The sequence below is a fragment of the Megalobrama amblycephala genome, linkage group LG3, assembly GCF_018812025.1.
Source record: "Megalobrama amblycephala isolate DHTTF-2021 linkage group LG3, ASM1881202v1, whole genome shotgun sequence".
Classification (NCBI taxonomy): Eukaryota; Metazoa; Chordata; class Actinopteri; order Cypriniformes; family Xenocyprididae; genus Megalobrama; species Megalobrama amblycephala.
The window spans coordinates 55,159,723-55,176,714 of record NC_063046.1 but is presented as its reverse complement, the minus strand read 5'-3'; positions in this window follow the sequence as shown (position 1 = coordinate 55,176,714).

Below are 16,992 nucleotides of genomic sequence, written 5' to 3'. Positions count from 1 at the left end.
GATGTCAGAAGGTACGTGCAGGGCTGCAGGGAGTGCGCCATCGCCAAGAGCCCTCGTCATCTGCCAGCTGGCAAGCTCTCTCCGCTGCCCGTTCCTGAGCGACCATGGTCACACCTGGGGGTTGACTTTATCACGGATCTCCTGGCATCGGATGGTCACACCTGTGTGCTCGTGGTAGTAGACCGATTCTCCAAAGCCTGCCGTCTCATCCCCTGAGAGGTCTACCTACCGCCTTAACCACAGCAGAGCTCATGTTTAACCACATCTTCCGATATTATAGAATCCCCGAAGACATCGTATCAGACCGAGGGCCCCAATTCATCTCCCGTGTCTGGAAGGCCTTCCTGTCGCTCCTGGGTGTGACTGTCAGTCTGTCATCCGGCTACCATCCTCAGACGAACAGGCAGACAGAACGGAAGATCCAGGAGATTGGCCGCTTCCTGCGTACCTTCTGTCATGGCCACCAGAACTCCTGGAACCAGTATCTGGGTTGGGCCGAGTATGCCCAGAACTCTCTCCGCCAGCCTTCCACCGGTCTAACACCCTTCCAATGTGTACTCGGCTTCCAACCCCCGCTGTTCCCCTGGGACGGGGAACCTTCCAATGTCCCCGCAGTCGACTACTGGTTCCGGGAGAGCGAGAGGGTATGGGACTCAGCCCACCATCAACTGCAGAGAGCCCTGCGCAGACGCAGGGTGACAGCAGACCTTCGGCGCTCCAATGCTCCATCCTACCAACCGGGGCAGAAGGTCTGGCTGTCAACCAGGGACATCAGGCTGCGTCTGCCCTGCAAGAAGCTGAGTCCTCGCTTCATTGGCCCATTCACCATCACCAGAAAGATCAATCCCGTCACGTATCGTTTACAACTTCCACCTCAATACAAGATTCATCCTACCTTTCATGTCTCCCTATTAAAACCTCACCACCCTTCTGTTTTTCCCTCCACAGAACCTGACGTGGCAGCCGCCGAGCCCCCCCTTCCACTCATCCTGGACAACTGTGCTGCGTACGAGATTCGCGAGATTCTGGACTCCCGGCGCCGTGGTGGTCTATTTGAACATCTCGTCGACTGGGAGGGCTACGGCCCCGAGGAGTGTTCATGGGTGCCTAGAAACGATATCCTCGATCCCAATCTTCTACAAGCATTCCACGCCAGCCACCCTGACAGACCTGCCCCACGCCCAAGAGGACGACCACCACGACGTTGGGGGTCCTTGGCCCTCAGGAGCGGGCCGTGGGAGGGGGGGTACTGACACAGACACGTCAGGTTCCACCTCCTTCCAATACCCACGCACACAATCACCAGAGTACTAATCACCGCCACCTGCACGTCATCAACTCTGCCATCACCACCACCTTAAATACCCAACACTCACACACAGTCACTGTCCGGTCTCGTTCGTACCACAGCTCCAATGTGTACTTACCTTAAGGACTCCAAACTGCTACTTACCTGCTTCCAACATCTCCAGTGTCTCCAGTCTTCCCCGTGTGCTTCTCCTACTGTGTGTGAGTGTTCCCAGTCTCCAGTCTCCAGCGTGCTTCTCCATTACCCATCTACAATCAACAAAAGGACAGTATCACTTCTTCTATCTACAATATCAAACTTCAATCATTGCCATATACTCACCGTTGTCTCTGCTGATATCAATAAAACATTGTACTTGCTTTACATCTGCCTCCGAGCCGTCTCTGTTGTAACAGTGGCGAGCAGGGCGGGCGAGAGCCGTGAGGGAACCGATATGTGAATCAGTGTCCATCATTTTGCGAGCAACTGGTGATAAAGAGAAATACCACATCGCAATATTGAAAATATTTCCATTTTAAACCATGAAGGCGAGCTAGTGGATATCACACAATCAGTGTGCAAACTTTGCGTGAGAATAATACGGGTGAAGAAGTCTCAAACTCCAGTCAATTATTCACTACAGAAACTGAAAGTAAAAACTGACTGAGCTTTTGGCATCCGACGCTGCAATAATGGCCCATATGGTAACACTTTACTTGAAGGGGTGTGCATAAGACTGACATGACACCTTCATAATCATGACATGACACATGTCATGAATATGAAGGAGGTTTTATGAATGTTTATGACAACTGTCATTAAGTGTCATTCGCTCAATTATGTCATTTTTAATGCAAAGATGACATTGTTTGAGATGTCTGAGTTATGACAACTTGACATAAATCAATACATCATAACCTGTCAGTGTCTTTGTCATGACAACTTGACATCATTTAGCTTTATGGGTTAACATTGCATTAAACTGTCATGTGGTTGGTTTTGACATTGGCTGTCATGAGGCCATTATAATAGTGTCATGAATATGTATCTTGAGCTCAACTACAGTGGTACAAATTGAACTTGTCATCAAAATGTCATTAAGTGACAATACTCTGATAAATAATTTTATAACAGCATCATGACTATTTTTCATTTCATGTTTTTTTTTTGTTTTTTTTTTAAGTTTCCTCCAACAGAAGGTCAGATAATAGACAATTTCAAATTTCGTAAAAAAGATGACACTGTTATAAAATAATGGTAACACTTTATTCTAGGGTCTTTTAACTAGTTGCTTATTACTATTAGCATTCATATGGCTAAAATATTGGCTATTTATTAGTACTTATAAAGCACATATTAATGCCTTATTCTGCATGATTTTATTCTACATTCTTAATCCTACCCAATACCTAAACCTAACAATTAACTATAATAAGCAGTAAATTAAGAGTTTATTGAGGGAAAAGTCATAGTTAATCGTTTATATATGTGTTCCCTATACTGAAGTGTTACCAAAATAATGTAATCTAATGTAAACCCATAAAGCTAAGTAGTTTTTTAAGTTTGATAATTAATCTGCTATGTCATGTTTATGACAGATTATGATGTTTTGCTAATGTCAAGTTGTCATGACAAAGACACTGACAGGTTATGATGTGTTGGTTTATGTCAAGTTGTCGTAACAAAGACATCTCAAGCAATGTCATCTTTGCATTAAAAATGACATAATTGAGCGAATGACATTTAATGACAGTTGTCATAAACATGCATAAAACCTCCTTCATATTCATGACACGTGTCATGTCAAGATTATGAAGGTGTCATGTCAGTCTTATGCACACCCCTTCAAGTAAAGTGTTACCGAAAAGATTAAGTGTTAAGTGTAAAATCATAGTGTTAAACAAGTTGTTCTTTAAATGAGAAGTAAGCTAATATTTTATTGTCCTCGCATCGTGTCGGTTATGCGGTGATGCTTTATGATATCACAGGGCAAATGAACTGCAATATTAATTTAATAATAAAAATAGCATGATAATAAGAAAAATAATTTAATAGCCCTGCATGCCCGTCTGCTATATGCCACTGTGAAGGGATAAACAACGTTCGGGCACGGCATCAAATCGATTAACTGTTTTATCCAAATCCTGCATGGACCGTTCAGTGTTCAGTACTGTCTCATGATGTTTCTCATGTGTTTTCAGTCGGCGGAAGCAAGAAACGTTTACTAGACTGTGGACTAGCTTTGACTCTCCGCCCAGCCGAATTTTTATGACCATGGACGGTGCGCGTGTGCATGCAACGAACGCGTCTTTCCGCGCTCGGGCAAAGAAATATCTTTGAAAGTCTCGCAGGCTCAGGGGGCAAATGAGTATCTTTGAAAGGCTCGTGCGCTCATGGGTAAAGGAGTAGAAAGACTTGCACGCTCAACTGTGCACGAGACAGAGGGGAACGTGGGAAATGAACTATACCCGGGCCTTAACCGCTCCAAATTGCTTGCATTTGCTTGTTTGGAAAGTTACCGTAATAATGGTGTGGGGGATGGGCACAATACTGAACCAAAGCTCGATTTAATTTCATTGTCATCACTTCATTTTTAAATTGTTTAACACACAGGTGACTATGCTACCATAGAATAAATTGTTACTGTATAAATTGTTATTGAATAAATAGGCTAATAACAGTTCAAATGAAACAAACCGGCACACATAAGGCTATTATAAGCGCGACTCATTCAGACGCTGCATAGAAACAGCTGCTGTCTCGACTCTGGAAAGCTGAGTTTACCGGCGCGAAATAAAAACATATTATGTATTTTTAATAATACATTTTTCAAATTATATATAGGCATTCACAACAGATATGACTATTTCTAGACCAAAGTGTCTGTGTCACAGACACACAAGGCTCTGCACCCAGCCAATCACGTCGCACTCCCTCACCAGAATACTGATCACATGCACCTGACACTCATCACCAGTCCAATCAGCAACACTATATAAGACGTTCACAGTCACTCAGTCATTGTCCGGCCTTGTTAATGCATACCAACCTGAATGCTTACCTTACGGACTCCTTACCTGTCTTCAGTGTGTCTCCCATATCCTCCAGGATCTCCATTCCTTCGTGAGTGTCGATGTACAGGCTCTGTTCCCAGTCTCCTGGTCATCCTTGTATCTGGTGTGATACAAGTTCAGTATTCCTGTCTTGATATCTTCTCTGTCTGGCTCCGAGTCTCTCTGCCTTCATCAAGCCTGGTGTGAAGATCAAGTCAAGTATCACTGTCTTGATATATGCTCTGTTCTGGAAAACGTCATCTGAGATATTCACCTGCTACTGCTCTGGTTGTCTCAATAAACATCATAATCTTTACCTGTGTCTCCGACCTCCTGTGTTACGTAACAGAAGACCGGACCAACACCGCCTGAGCAACCACGATGAGCAGTCCTGATCCATTCCAGGATTTGGTGAACGCGCTTCGTCGCACTCTCACCAGCACACCCACGCCAGCACCACCAGCGAGCACTTCCGCATTCCGCACCACCGCTCCTTCTCCTTCCGTGTTAGCCAGTCCCATGGCCCGACCGGCGCCCTTCTCTGGCTCGGTGGAGGATTGCAACGGATTCATCCTGCAATGTTCGCTGGTTTTGGAGATGCAACCGCACTTGTACCCTGACAATAAAGCGAAAGTCGCTTTTATCATCCAACAACTTACCGGTAAAGCACTCCGCTGGGCAGAACCTCTTTGGACACAGAACAGCCCTGTCCTGCAATCCCTCTCAAGTTTCATCAGTCATTTCAAAGAGGTTTTTGGAAAACCGTCATGGGATTCATCACTTGGTGAGAGACTGTGTAACTTAAAACAAGGTGTTTTATCTGTCTCTGATTATGCTTTACAGTTCAGAACCCTAGCGGCAGCGAGCAGGTGGAATGAACAGGCCCTCATCTCCAGATATCGTCAGGGTCTGGATCCACGCATGCGGTTGCATCTCGCTGCATACGAGGATTCCATCGGCCTCGAGAAGTTCACCCAACTCTCTATCAGATTCGCCACCCATATGCAGCTGTGCATAGAAGAGCATCAAAGCCAGCGACTGTTCCCATCATTCCTACACCAGCCCGAATCCGTCAGCCCTCCAGAACCAGCCAGCTACGAGATGCAGATCGACAGATCACGTCTATCACCAGCTGAGCGACAGAGGAGGCTGACCCAGGGTCTTTGTTTATATTGTGGTTTCGCCACGATCCCAACATCTCCTGGCGGACAGGAGACGTCCTGAAGTGGGGTAACAAATGTTTTCCTGATTGTTTTCCGGTATTACCAGTTCCAAGTCAAGTTCCAAGGATTCCTCGCTCCAAGAAGATCCATGTCTGTGTCACATCCATCGAAAGTCCTTTGGAAAAGAGATCCATCGACATACCTGACTGTTATTCCCACTTCAGTGACGTTTTCTGTCCAAAGAAGGCCTCCAAACTGCCCCCACATCGGCCATGGGACTGCGCCATAGACCTCATCCCCGGTGAGCCAGTGCCCAGAGGAAAGATCTATTCCTTGTCCATTCCGGAGGAGAAGGCCATGGAGGAATACATCACTGAGGCGTTATCACAAGGCTACATCCGACCGTCTACTTCCCCTGCTGCTTCAAGTTTTTTCTTCGTGGCCAAAAAGGACGGAGGCTTGCGGCCTTGCATTGATTACAGATCACTAAACAAAATAAAAGTCAAATTTAGATATCAACTTCCTCTCGTCCCATCTGCGCTGGAACATCTACACGGCGCCACTGTGTTCACCAAGCTGGACCTCCGCAGAGCATACAACCTCATCCGGATACGTGAGGGGGACGAATGGAAGACCGCCTTTGTGACACCTACTGGCCACTGCGAGTATTGCGTTATGCCGTATGGACTCGTCAACGCCACCACCAGGACTTCATGCATGAGGTGCTCCGGGAGTTCCTACACAAGTTTGTGATTGTTTACATCAATGACATCCTCATCTACTCCCGGAGCCTGGCCGAACATCGCCATCACGTTGCGGAGGTCCTCCAACGCCTAAGGGCTTTCCACCTGTTCCTGAAAGCCAAAAAAATGCTTGTTTCACCAGCCCTCAGTGCAGTTCCTAGGTTACATCATTGATCGCAGTGGCGTCCGCATGGACGAGAGGAAGGTATCCACCATTAAGGATTGGCCACTTCCCACCACGATCAAAGAACTCCAGAGATTCCTAGGATTCGCTAATTTCTACCGAAGATTCATCAAGAACTACAGCTCCATCACGTCTCCACTCACCAATCTGCTCCGTGACAAGCCCAAGTCTTTGTCCTGGTCTCCAGCAGCAAACAAGGCCTTCGAAGATCTCAAGACCACCTTTACGACTGCTCCCCTCCTTGTGCATCCCGATCCAGAACTCCCTTTCGTGGTAGAAGTTGATGCGTCCACCACAGGAGTGGGAGCAGTCCTATCCCAGCAGCAGGGGAAACAGAGTAGACTCCATCCATGTGCTTTCTTCTCCCATAAACTCAACCCGGTGGAGAGGAACTATGACATCGGAAACAGAGAGCTACTCGCCATCAAGCTCACCCTGGAAGAGTGGAGGCATTGGCTTGAAGGAGCCCGACATCCCTTTCTGGTTCTGACGGATCATAAGAATCTGGAGTACCTGCGAGAAGCAAAATGATTGAATCCGCGTCAAGCAAGATGGGCCTTATTCTTCACTCGCTTCAATTTCACCATTTCCTATTGTCCAGGTCCCAAGAATGTCAAAGCCGATGCTCTATCTCGTATCCACAGTCCCGAGGAAAGCTCCGAAGAACCTGAGTCCATCATCCCGTAGAAACTCACTGTCAGCCCCATAACCTGGTCAGTGGAAACATTACCCGAGTCCAATGCCTCCACCAACACTCCGCCGGGTTGTCCACAAGGTTTACAGTACATCCCACAGACACGACGCATTCCACTCATCCACTCATCCACTCATCCACTCATCCACTCCTCACACGCGTCGTTGGGCACTGGCCACTCAGGGGTCAATGAAACCCTCTCGCTGCTTAAACAGCACTTCTGGTGGCCCAACATGGCCAACGACGTCAGGAGGTACATTAAGGGGTGCAGGGAATGTGCCATGTCAAAAAGCCCCCGTCATCTTCCCTCCGGGAAACTACAACTTCTGCCCGTTCCAACTCGCCCGTGGTCACATCTAGGAGTCAACTTTGTCACGGATCTCCCAGCATCAGATGGACATACTTGCATCATGGTTGTAGTGGACAGATTCTTCAATTCCTGTCGCCTGATTCCACTCCCTGGACTCCCCACAGCTCTAGTCACTGCTGAACTCCTGTTTAACCATGTGTTCAGATATTTCGGACTACCGGAGGACATAGTATCTGACCGTGGCCCACAGTTCACCTCTCACGTCTGGAAGGCATTCTTCAAGCTCCTAGATGTGACCTTTAGCCTCTCGTCTGGATACCATCCTCAGACGAACGGGCAGACGGAGAGGAAGATACAGGAGATTGGGCGTTTCCTGCGTACCTTCTGTCACGGCCACCAGAACTCCTGGAACCAGTTCCTGGGCTGGGCCGAGTACGCCCAGAACTCCCTCCATCAAACCACCACTGGACTCACCCCTTTCCAGTGCGTGCTCGGCCACCAGCCCCCACTGTTCCCCTGGGATGGGGAGCCATCAGAAGTCCCAGCAGTGGATCACTGGTTCCGGGAGGGCGAGAGGGTCTGGGATGCAGCACATCTTCAGCTCCAGCGAGCCCTCAGGAGACGCAGACTTACAGCGGATCTTCACCGATCTCAAGCACCTGTATATCAGCCTGGAGACAAGGTGTGGTTATCCACTAGAGACATACGGATGCGCCTTCCCTGCAAGAAGCTGAGTCCCAGATTCATTGGCCCCTACACCATCCTCAGGCAAATCAATCCTGTCACATACCAGCTACAACTCCCTCCTGAGGTCAGAATTTACCCCACATTCCATGGGTCCCTGTTAAAGCCTCACCACCCGTCTGTTCTTCCCTCCACAGAGCCTGGTGATGCAGAAGAACCACCTCCTCCAATCATTGTGGAAGACGGAGCTGCGTACCTAGTCAAGGAAGTTCTGGATTCCCGTCGTCGTGGTGGTCATCTGGAGTACCTCGTCGACTGGGAAGGATATGGTCCCGAGGAGAGATCATGGGTACCTAGAGTCGACAGCCTTTTGGAGGATTTCCATGCCAGACATCCCAACAGACCAGCTCCAAGAGGCAGAGGCCGACCACCACGACGGCGGGGTCCTCGGTCCTCAGGAGCGGACCGAGGGAGGGGGGTGGGGTAATGTCACAGACACATCAGGCTCTGCACCCAGCCAATCACGTGGCACTCCCTCACCAGAATACTGATCACATGCACCTGACACTCATCACCAGTCCAATCAGCAGCACTATATAAGACGTTCACAGTCACTCAGTCATTGTCCGGTCTCGTTAATGCATACTAACCTGAATGCTTACCTTACGGACTCCTTACCTGTCTCCAGTGTGTCTCCCGTATCCTCCAGGATCTCCAGTCCTTCGTGAGTGTTGGTGTACAGTCTCTGTTCCCAGTCTCCTGTTCATCCTTGTATCTGGTGTGAAGATCAAGTTAAGTATTCCTGTCTTGATATCTCCTCTGTCTGGCTCCGAGTCTCTCTGCCTTCATCAAGCCTGGTGTGAAGATCAAGTCAAGTATCACTGTCTTGATATATGCTCTGTTCTGGAAAACTTCATCTGAGATATTCACCTGCTACTGCTCTGGTTGTCTCAATAAACATCATAACCTTTATCTGTGTCTCCGACCTCCTGTGTTACGTAACAGTCTGGAAATAAAACTAAATATTCTGGCACCTTTGATTGGGTGGGCCAGCCATCAATCTGGGTGGGCCAGTGCTGCCCTGGCCCTTCTGTAGCCTCGCCACTGCTATGTTAGCTCCTGAAATATCACATGGTATGCCTGTTCCTCACCACGAGTCATTTGTGGACTAAATGTGCACAGAGCGCCCTCCGGCTGCAAGTATGAATTGAAAACACAGTATCCAGCGCACATAGTGATGACAATAAATATTGAATAAATATTACTCCTCTGTATAGAACATTGACATAAACATATGAGAATCCATCAGCATTTCTCCAAATGTGCATGCTTTTAAGCTAAAAGCCCTGATGGATGTTGTTTTGTCAAAGGTAACGACTCCATTTTTCATATTCATAACTCCTGACGCATATTAACAAATTACCGTCACTATAAGATTTTAAGAGTAAAACAGAGGTCAAAATGTTAAGCTTGATTCTTAGATCTTTTTAATGATGTATAGTTTGTCAACTGCACATTAAAGGGTTAGTTCACCCAAAAATGAAAATTATGTCATTAATGACTCATCCTCATGTCGTTCCAAACCCGGAACACAGTTTAATATATTCTAGATTTAGTCCGAGAGCTTTCTGTCCCTCCATTAAAAATGTTTGTACGGTATACTGTCCATGTCCAGGGGGTTAGTTAGAAGTTTTTGAAGCATCTAAAATACATTTTGGTCCAAAAATAACAAAAACTACGACTTTATTCAGCGTTGTCCTCTCTTCCGGAATCCTTTCCAACCCTTTAACATTTAGGCTGTATAATATAACAAATATAATACCCTATATGAAATTCCATAGAGGTAACATGAATGTTCAGATGCTTTGCATCACAGAAATACATTATATTTTAAAGTATATTAAAATAGAAAACCATTATTTTAAATTGTAATAATATTTCACAGTATTGCTGTTTTTTCTGTATGTTTGATATACAGCATGATGAGCTTGAGACTTCTTTTAAAAACATTATAATAGTAATGCATCCAATCTTTTGATTGGTACTGTAATTTAAACTATAATAGGCCTATACAAAATTTTATTCACATGATGTGCAATGATACGTGCATGCATGAGATCACAAAAATCATGTTTTTTTTTTGTCAAGAGTGGACATTATATTAACGTTAATACAATAGCTGATATGATCCTATTATGATCAGCATGATCACAGAGGTTTTTTTCACATAGCCTACTTGACTGAAAGGGCTCATTATGCGGGTCTTTGTCTTCTCAGGTGTGAATCACAGCATTATTCATGAAGATTCACACCTCCATGCATACTGTGTTTCTTGACAAAAAAGTGTCTTACAAAATTTAAATCAATATATTGTTTTATATGAGTAGGCAGGATAATTTTTACATCATTTGAAGCAAAAACTCTAGTCTACAATCTACTCAATCTACTCAATATATAGTCTACTCAATACATCCAATACCCAGAAGTCTTGTGAACTGTAACGCCAGGCCAACAAAGGGAGCTGTCACCGGAATACTGATCATGTTCCACTCCCTCTGCTTCCTCTTCAGCCACTTCCTGTTTGTTGGTCTTTTAACCAGAGACCATGCTGAGCCTTATTGCGAAGTATTGCCAGTTTACCTGCCTTACCAAGTGTTATTTTCCTTGTTGATTCTGTTTGATTACCTGTGTATGATTTTGCCTGCTTCTCTGTTTACTGATTACCTGGATTATCCCTTTTACTGTGGTTGCCCTATTGGACTGATGTTTTGGTTTAGACCCATTGCCTGCCTTCTACGATGACAGATTGGACTGCTCCTTTGGTTTTGATCCTCTGCCTGTTTTTCTGAATCTGTTTGCTATTGTCTACAATAAACAACCGCACATGGATTCTAACTCAGCCTCAGCATCTCCGTTACATGAACACATATTTTGTATTTATTTTGTGGCCTTATTTCAGTGACTTAAGTTTTTTTTTTTTTTCAATAACCACACATGAACGTTATTCCTTCAAAAATACAAACATGTACATACATGTTCCTCACATATTATGGTAGCCTAGTTTGTGCTGAATACAGTGTAATGACACCTTTTCCATTAATAAAAAAGCACAGATATCAGGGCATGTCAAAACTTCTCCAGGGCCCCCAAAAAATCCTCAGACCCCAGAGGGTTAAGATTCTTATAATACTAATGTTTCACAGAGCAACATAAATGTGATCTTAGTTCATCATGGTATGCAATTCTGAAATATTAATCCAAAAGAGTTTGAGTTGATGCATAGAAAAGGAATATCTATATCCCTATGATAAGAAAATCATAAAATGTGAAAACTGGATACAGGTTTATATATTTCTCAAGTGGTTATACATATAGAATATATATGATTAAAAGGTTTTATTTGTCCTTCTCAACTCACAACTTTCTGTAAATTCCTTACGGTCGTAAACATCAGTCTTATCAGTCTTCATGTATCTTGTAACCAGACACTTGGTGTTAGCTGCATTTGTTGCAGTTTTTGGGGGATGGTTCACAGACCTTTGTTGGGAGAGTGAGTTTGCTGGATTATTCATTAAATATAATTTGTGTGTGTCTGATTGGCCCAGATGCTGCAACATGTTGTCCCGATTCAGTATCTGCGGTCAGATGATATGTTGACAGGCTATATGTCAGTGTCATTATTCTAACGTTATATTCTGTAAAGTCTCTCACCTCAGAAAACTGAACTTTCTTGTCTTCTCAGACATTAAACTGTGCTCGTAGCACGCACTCTTCATTTGCACACATAAATGCGGCAGCTCACACTGTATATCACTTTATAAAGCGCAAGAGAAACTCTGAGCATGCAACATTGTAGTTGTGTTAACTAGTAAGTCATGAAATAAAAGTAAAGTACCAATAAATCACATAACTGGCACATCGTGTGTTAGCTGGGAAGGTATGATGTTCATTCTATTAATCAGGAGCAGTTTCCATGTTTCATTAATGGTTCATGTTAGTATTGTGTATTTACCATGGTAAATGTTGTTTATGGAACCCCAAAATGAAACTTTATTTTCACTTTGTATGATTTTGTACATTTTTAAATTACTGTGGTATATATATATTAATATACAGATGGTACTCAACCAAAATGCGTTTTTTGTCACCTTGGGTACCGTCACGGTTTGAAGTTGGAAATGCATTTATGCTCTTATCCGCTAAGTGGTGCTAAAACCATAGATTTTCACGTTATGTAGTGGACGTATCACAGCTGGTTTTCGTGAGTAGCAGTCAACTGCGCCATGTGGAGATAAAAAAAAAAAATACTATCAATAAGATTTTTAAAAATGACATGCACACCACATGTAGAAAATGTAAGCATGCATGTAAGCATTTGAATTCAAACAGTAGGCCTATAGTAAATGTCAAAATTGTGTTTACTTTTTCAACGACTGCGCTTTAATGCAGTAGCTACTCTCTTTAAAAATATTTCTTAATAGGCCCATGTATTATGTTATTTTCTTCTTGTAATAACATAAAAAATAGAAATGTGAATTATATAGGCTACACATAAAACACATTTGTGACCCTGGACCACAAAACCAGTCATTAGTAGCACGGATATATTTGTAGCAATAGCCAACAATACTTTGTATGGGTCAAAATGATTGATTTTTCTTTTATGCCATAAATCATTAGGATATTAAATAAAGATAATGTTCCATGAAGATATTTTGTAAATTTAAATACATAAACCATAAATACATGAAAAAAAATATATATATTTTTGTGAGTGGATATGCGTTGCTAAGGACTTCATTTGGACAACTTTAAAGGTCTCAATATTTTGATTTTTTTTTGCACCCTCAGATTCCAGTTCTTCAAATAGTTGTGTATCGTCCAAATATTGTCCTATTGCCCTAACAAACCATACATAAATTTAAAGCTTATTTATTCAGCTTTCAGATGGTATGTAAATCTGAATTTAAAAAAATTTTGTGTCATAAAATTATAGAGGGTATGCATCGACATCACTTTCCCGCCGAAAGCACGCTCCCTCAGCTGGACTGAGTGGCAAAAGAACCTGCTGCATGACTGGATTTAATAGAGGAAACTGCGAAAACGCGAAAACGCGAATTACACTAAAGGTTGGACTCGAAAGTGTTCCTTACAACTTGTCAAATAAACCTAATCCATAGATATTGACATGCAGCCTGGAGTCGTGTTTCCTGACATTTGTTTGTGCCTGATTTCGACGGCTGGGAAATACCTAAAGCAAATCTGCCTGTGATTATTTATATAACTACAATATGGGTAGGTTTAAATCCGCGTAATCACTTATATCAATGTTATTTCGTCATATTGTCCAGCCCTAAAACATATATAGTTTTATAGTATATAGGTTTTGTCAGTGTTGTTTATTGAAAAATACCCAATTATGCAGAATATAAGATGGTAAATATTTAATTGATGAATTGTCAACATAATATAACAATACAATATACGGTATGATTTTACCTCAAAATCCAACATTTTGACACAAAATGATAACTGCAAATCCATGTTTCTCTGCCTGAGGTCTAGCTGTTTCTGTGAATTGCAGTGATCCATTTGCTTTTTTCCCTGTTGCTTTCTGCAGTTTTAAATATATACCTCAGATTTTGTGGCAAAGCTATTTACAGTCAATCACAAAGCTCTTTCCCGTTTTGGATGTGTTTTGTGTTTTTTTCGCTACATTCACGCTGAAAACCAATGCTGGTTAATGCAGCATTCACCGGACACGAAGCTCAGCGCCGCGCCACGTCTTTCAAATTCGAACGCTTTGTTTTCTATGAGTGTACGCGACATTCGGCACCTGTCCGCGGCGCCTAGCTACGTCTCAGAAAACAATAGAAAACAATGCGTTCGAATTTGAAATTAGTTTGAAAGACGTGTCGCGGCGCTGAGCGGCCGGTGTGCGAGCCCCTTCAGTCTTTCGCCACTCAGTGGGAGTGACCGCAGTCGTAACGGTCGACGGTGACGTCACGTGCATATTTTGTTTGAAATGTACATTTATTGATCAGAAAATGATCTTTGTTATTTTCTTTCATTTTTTTTAATTGATAATGATAACATTTTAAATATTTGCTCTTAACCGATGTTGGGTGACAGTCGTTCTTGATGCTTAAGAAACAGCAGATCGGTCAAGCATTTGGTTTTGTGAATCACTCATGAAACTGAGATGACTGACAATGATAACCAATGGATAAACATTTTTGTTGACTAAATGATTAAAAAAATAAAATAATAATAGCATACTAACTAGGATAAATAGTAGCCTATTGCTTTATTTTCAAGGTAAAGACTCAGGACAGTAGCCCATAGTATTTTTTTGTGCTAAATGATTGTTAATTGTTTTTAAAAAAATCTTTCTGGATAACGAACCCTATAAAGTTATATATATATATATATATATATATATATATATATATATATATATATATATATATATATATATATATATATATGCAGCTTTTATTAAGAATAGTATTAGCAAAGCAGGGGCAAAGACAGAGTCGTAAAGAGGGACAGGCAATGGTCGAGGCAGGTGGCAGACAAACAGAATCAGGATACAGGCAAAGATCAGGGCAGGTGGCAAGCAAACACAGTCCAGTAAACAGGCAGGGATCAGGGCAGGCAGCAGAGAATCACAAAGGGTAAACAGTCCAGATGGCAACAGTATAAACAATCCACAGAAAACGCTCAGAAATGGTCACCGGGGCAAATCAAGACTTCGCAGTGTGTGAATGTGTGTGTGCTGCTTAAGTAGTGTGAGTGTGATATGGTGCAGGTGTGTGCGCAATCAGTCCCAGGAATGAAGGCCTATGGGAAACGTAGTCCGAATTATGGTAAGTTCAATATTCCGGTGAAGGCTCCCTCTGGTGGTGCGGGGGAGGAAGTGCGGGAGCCTCACTTGTGACAACAACACTGAAGAAATGACACTTTACTACAATGTAAAGTAGTGAGTGTACAGCTTGTATAACAGTGTAAATTTGCTGTCCCCTCAAAACAACTCAACACACAGCCTTTAATGTCTAAACTGCAGGCCACAAAAGTGAGTACACCCCTAAGTGAAAATGTCCAAATTGGGCCCAATTAGCCATTTTCTCTCCCCGGTGTCATGTGACTTGTTAGTGTTACAAGGTCTCAGGTGTGAATGGGGAGCAGGTGTGTTAAATTTGGTGTTATCGCTCTAACTCTTTCATACTGGTCACTGGAAGTTCAACATGGCACCTCATGGCAAAGAACTCTCTGAGGATCTGAAAAAAAAAAAAGAGTTGTTGGTCTACATAAAGATGGTGTAGGCTATAAGAAGATTGCCAAGACCCTGAAACTGAGCTGCAGCACGGTGGCCAAGACCATACAGCAGTTTAACAGGACAGGTTCCACTCAGAACAGACCTCGCCATGGTCGACCAAAGAAGTTGAGTGCATGTGCTCAACGTCATATCCAGAGGTTGTGTTTGGGAAATAGACATATGAGTGCTGCCAGCATTGCTGCAGAGGTTGAAGGGGTGGGGGGTCAGCCTGTCAGTGCTCAGACCATACGCCACACACTGTATCAAATTGGTCTGCATGGCTGTCGTCCATGCAGACCAACTTTGCCCCTGCTATATTATATATATATTAGTGCTGGGCAACGATTAAATATTTTAATCGCGATTAATCGCAGCATGCGCAAAATTCAATAATGAAATCAAAAGTAGTGTATTGCGTAATTTTATTCTTTCAAAGTACTGCCGTATGAACAAAAGTGCAATAACATTTGGTTTGTCAAAACTTTAAACAAATAAAGTGCTTTTTTACAGCAGTTAAAAGTTATTAGCAGTTAACATTTCTTGTAAATCTTAACTTAAACATTAATGTAATCAAATTAAATATAACATTAACGTATAAATAAAACATTAAAACATTAATGTTTTATTAAATAAAACATTAACGTTTTGTTTCGTTTGTAAAAAAAAAAAAAAAAAAAAAAAAAAAAAACAATTATGTCCAGAACCTCGATCATAACATTATAACTTTCAGTGATGCAGGTTGAGTGGACAAAATTAACTGCATGTATCCATTCTTCCAACTTTACATATATATACACAGTGCCCTCCACAATTATTGGCACCCTTAGTAATTATGAGCAAAAGCAGCTGTGAAAATAAATCTGCATTGTTTATCCTTTTGATCTTTCATTCAAAAAATTCACAAAAAAGTGGGGGGAAACTCACATTATGAAATAAATGTTTTTCTCCAAAACACAATTATTGGCACCCTTTTATTCAAAACTTTTTGCAACCTCCTTTTGCCAAGATAACAGCTCTGAGTCTTCACCTATAATGCCTGATGAGTTTGGAGAACACCTGACAAGAGACCAGAGGCCATTCCTTCATGCAGAATCTTTCCAGATCCTTCAGATTCCCAGCTCCATGTTGGTGCTTCTTCTCTTCAGTTCACTCCACTCATTTTCTTTTGGGTTCAGGTCAGGGGACTGAGATGGCCATGGCAGAAGCTTCATTTTGTGCTCAGTGACCCATTTTTGTGTTGGATTTGATGTTTGTTTTGGATCATTGTCCTGATGGAAGATCCAACCACAGCCCATTATTAGATTTCTAGCAGAAGAGGTCAGGTTTTGATTTTTTATCTGTTGGTATTTGATAGAATCCATGATACCATGTATCTGAACAAGATGTCCAGGACCTCCAGCAGAAAAATAGGCCCACAACATTAAAGATCCAGCAGTATATTTAACCGTGGGCATGGGGTACTTTTTATCCATGTGTGCACCAAACCCATCTGGTGGGTTTGGTGCCAAAAAGCTCTTTTTTTAGTTTCATCTGACCATAGAAGCCGGTCCAGTTT